Below are 5,296 nucleotides of genomic sequence, written 5' to 3' on the forward strand. Positions count from 1 at the left end.
TTTTCATGTAGTTTGATATTCCGTAAATATATTCATTTGTACCAATATTTCGATACTATTTCATGTAGTATCACGATATGTGATTTGGCCTTCAAATCTCAGAATTTCGCATAATATTGCATTTTAAGCAAGTTTTCTTGCATTTTGTTTCGTACGAAAAATCATCGAATTTAGCAATATTTTGACGTTTATCATCCCCTTTTCCTTTATGTGATTTAAACAAAATATCATCGAATTAGGCAATATTTTGCCGTTTTCCACGTTTTTTTGAATTTTTAGTCCATGGGTATTAGTTCATATATATACGATAAGAATGATGCAAACACATAATTGATTAGATAATACCCTTAAATACTTCATTTTCAATCAACTATTTCTTTCTCGTTAAAATACTGAGTAAGATATTGAAAGGGGGAGTTCTGATTTTATTGCATATATCGATGTTTCAGCCGGAATAGAGCGGTTTTCGTGTACATCTTCCATCGGTAATATAAACGGAAAATCAGGAACATTTTAGTTAATTCTAATGAAAACACATTGATTTTTATCATTTGTATTGGAAACAACATTGTCATATGTCTTTTCTTGGATCTAAATAATACGAAACCTCGCTCTATGATTTTAAGGTAAAATCCTCAAATATGGTATAATAGTGACTTTTTCACGTTAATCATGTAGTTTGATATTACGCAAATATATTCATTTTTACCAATATTTCGATACTATTTCATGTAGTATCACGATATGTGATTTGGCCTTCAAATCTCAGAATTTCGCATAATATTGCATTTTAAGCAAGTTTTCTTGCATTTTGTTTCATACGAAAAATCATCGAATTTAGCAATATTTTGACGTTTATCATCCCCTTTTCCTTTATTTGATTTAAACAAAATATCATCGAATTAGGCAATATTTTGCCGTTTTTCCTCGTTTTTGTGAATTTTCAGTCTATGGGTATTAATTCATTATATATACGATAAAAATGATGCAAACACATAATTGATTAGATAATAACCTTTAAATACTTCATTTTCAATCAACTATTTGTTTCTCGTTAAAATACTGAGTAAGATATTGAAAAGGGGAGAAGTTCTAGTGTTTATAGCATATATCGACGTTTCAGCCGGAATAGAGCGATTTTACGTGTACATCTTCCATCAGTAATATAAACGGAAAATCAGGAACATTTTAGTTAATTCTAATGAAAACACATTGATTTTTATCATTTGTATTGGAAACAACATTGTCATATGTCTTTTCTTGGATCTAAATAATACGAAACCTCGCTCTATGATTTGAAATTAAAATCCTGAAATATGGTATAATAGTGACTTTTTCACGTTTATCATGTAGTTTGATATTACGTAAATATAATTCATTTTTACCAATATTTCGATACTATTTCATGTAGTATCACGATATGTGATTTGGCCTTCAAATCTCAGAATATCGCATAATATTGCATTTTAAGCAAGTTTTCTTGAATTTTGTTTCGTACGAAAAATCATCGAATTTAGCAATATTTTGACGTTTATCAACCCCTTTTCCTTCATGTGATTTAAACAAAATATCATCGAATTAGGCAATATTTTGCCGTTTTCCACGTTTTTGTGAATTTTCAGTCCATGGGTATTAATTCATATATATACGATAAGAATGATGCAAACACATAATTGATTAGATAATACCCTTAAATACTTCATTTTCAATCAACTATTTCTTTCTCGTTAAAATACTGAGTAAGATATTGAAAGGGGGAGTTCTGATTTTATTGCATATATCGATGTTTCAGCCGGAATAGAGCGGTTTTCGTGTACATCTTCCATCGGTAATATAAACGGAAAATCAGGAACATTTTAGTTAATTCTAATGAAAACACATTGATTTTTATCATTTGTATTGGAAACAACATTGTCATATGTCTTTTCTTGGATCTAAATAATACGAAACCTCGCTCTATGATTTTAAGGTAAAATCCTCAAATATGGTATAATAGTGACTTTTTCACGTTAATCATGTAGTTTGATATTACGCAAATATATTCATTTTTACCAATATTTCGATACTATTTCATGTAGTATCACGATATGTGATTTGGCCTTCAAATCTCAGAATTTCGCATAATATTGCATTTTAAGCAAGTTTTCTTGCATTTTGTTTCATACGAAAAATCATCGAATTTAGCAATATTTTGACGTTTATCATCCCCTTTTCCTTTATTTGATTTAAACAAAATATCATCGAATTAGGCAATATTTTGCCGTTTTTCCTCGTTTTTGTGAATTTTCAGTCTATGGGTATTAATTCATTATATATACGATAAAAATGATGCAAACACATAATTGATTAGATAATAACTTTAAATACTTCATTTTCAATCAACTATTTGTTTCTCGTTAAAATACTGAGTAAGATATTGAAAAGGGGAGAAGTTCTGTGTTTATTGCATATATCGACGTTTCAGCCGGAATAGAGCGATTTTCGTGTACATCTTCCATCAGTAATATAAACGGAAAATCAGGAACATTTTAGTTAATTCTAATGAAAACACATTGATTTTTATCATTTGTATTGGAAACAACATTGTCATATGTCTTTTCTTGGATCTAAATAATACAAAACCTCGCTCTATGATTTGAAATTAAAATCCTGAAATATGGTTAAATAGTGACTTTTTTCACGTTTTTTATGTAGTTTGATATTACGTAAATATAATCATTTTTACCAATATTTCGATACTATTTCATGTAGTATCACGATATGTGATTTGGCCTTCAAATCTCAGAATATCGCATAATATTGCATTTTAAGCAAGTTTTCTTGAATTTTGTTTCGTACGAAAAATCATCGAATTTAGCAATATTTTGACGTTTATCAACCCCTTTTCCTTCATGTGATTTAAACAAAATATCATCGAATTAGGCAATATTTTGCCGTTTTCCACGTTTTTGTGAATTTTCAGTCCATGGGTATTAATTCATATATATACGATAAAAATGATGCAAACACATAATTGATTAGATAATAACCTTAAATACTTCATTTTCAATCATCTATTTGTTTCTCGTTAAAATACTGAGTAAGATATTGAAAAGGGGAGAAGTTCGGTTTTTATTGCATATATCGACGTTTCAGCCGGATTAGAGCGGTTTTACGTGAACATCTTCCCTCGTTAATATAAACGGAAAATCAAGAACATTTTAGTTAATTCTAATGAAAACACATTGTTTTTTATCATTTGTATTGGAAACAACATGGTCATATGTCTTTTCTTGGAACTAAATAATACGAAACCTCGCTCTATGATTTGAAGGTAAAATCCTCAAATATGGTAAAATAGTGTTTTTTTCACGTTAATCATGTAGTTTGATATTACGCAAATATATTCATTTTTACCAATATTTCGATACTATTTCATGTAGTATCACGATATGTGATTTGGCCTTCAAATCTCAGAATTTCGCATAATATTGCATTTTAAGCAAGTTTTCTTGCATTTTGTTTCGTACGAAAAATCATCGAATTTAGCAATATTTTGACGTTTATCATCCCCTTTTCCTTTATGTGATTTAAACAAAATATCATCGAATTAGGCAATATTTTGCCGTTTTCCACGGTTTTTTGAATTTTTAGTCCATGGGTATTAATTCATATATATACGATAAAAATGAGGCAAACACATAATTGATTAGATAATAACCTTAAATACTTAATTTTCAATCAACTATTTCTTTCTCGTTAAAATACTGAGTAAGATATTGAAAGGGGGAGTTCTGATTTTATTGCATATATCGATGTTTCAGCCGGAATAGAGCGGTTTTCGTGTACATCTTCCATCGGTAATATAAACGGAAAATCAGGAACATTTTAGTTAATTCTAATGAAAACACATTGATTTTTATCATTTTTATTGGAAACAACATTGTCATATGTCTTTTATTGGATCTAAATAATACGAAACCTCGCTCTATGATTTGAAGGTAAAATCCTCAAATATGGTAAAATAGTGACTTTTTCACGTTAATCATGTAGTTTGATATTAGGCAAATATATTCATTTTTACCAATATTCCGATACTATTTTATGTAGCATCACGATATGTGATTTGGCCTTCATATCTCAGAATTTCGCATAATATTGCATTTTAAGCAAGTTTTCTTGCATTTTGTTTCGTACGAAAAATCATCGAATTTAGCAATATTTTGACGTTTATCATCCCCTTTTCCTTTATGTGATTTAAACAAAATATCATCGAATTAGGCAATATTTTGCCGCTTTTCCACATTTTTGTGAATTTTCAGTTTATGGGTATTAATTCATTATATATACGATAAAAATGCTGCAAACACATAATTGATTAGATAATAACCTTAAATACTTCATTTTCAATCAACTATTTCTTTCTCGTTAAAATACTGAGTAAGATATTGAAAGGGGGAGAAGTTCTAATTTTATAGCATATATCGACGTTTCAGCCGGAATAGAGCGGTTTACGTGTACATCTTCCATCGGTAATATAAACGGAAAATCAGGAACATTTTAGTTAATTCTAATGAAAACACATTGTTTTTTATCATTTGTATTGGAAACAACATTGTCATATGTCTTTTCTTAGAACTAAATAATACGAAACCTCGCTCTATGATTTGAAGGTAAAATCCTCAAATATGGTATAATAGTGACTTTTTCACGTTAATCATGTAGTTTGATATTACGCAAATATATTCATTTTTACCAATATTTCGATACTATTTCATGTAGTATCACGATATGTGATTTGGCCTTCAAATCTCAGAATTTCGCATAATATTGCATTTTAAGCAAGTTTTCTTGCATTTTGTTTCGTACGAAAAATCATCGAATTTAGCAATATTTTGACGTTTATCATCCCCTTTTCCTTTATGTGATATAAACAAAATATCATCGAATTAGGCAATATTTTGCCGTTTTCCACGTTTTTTTGAATTTTTAGTCCATGGGTATTAATTCATATATATACGATAAGAATGATGCAAACACATAATTGATTAGATAATAACCTTAAATACTTCATTTTCAATCAACTATTTCTTTCTCGTTAAAATACTGAGTAAGATATTGAAAGGGGGAGTTCTGATTTTATTGCATATATCGATGTTTCAGCCGGAATAGAGCGGTTTTCGTGTACATCTTCCATCGGTAATATAAACGGAAAATCAGGAACATTTTAGTTAATTCTAATGAAAACACATTGATTTTTATCATTTGTATTGGAAACAACATTGTCATATGTCCTTTTCTTGGATCTAAATAATAC

This window comes from Procambarus clarkii, unplaced genomic scaffold (genome assembly GCF_040958095.1).
Source record: "Procambarus clarkii isolate CNS0578487 unplaced genomic scaffold, FALCON_Pclarkii_2.0 HiC_scaffold_108, whole genome shotgun sequence".
Lineage (NCBI taxonomy): Eukaryota > Metazoa > Arthropoda > Malacostraca > Decapoda > Cambaridae > Procambarus > Procambarus clarkii.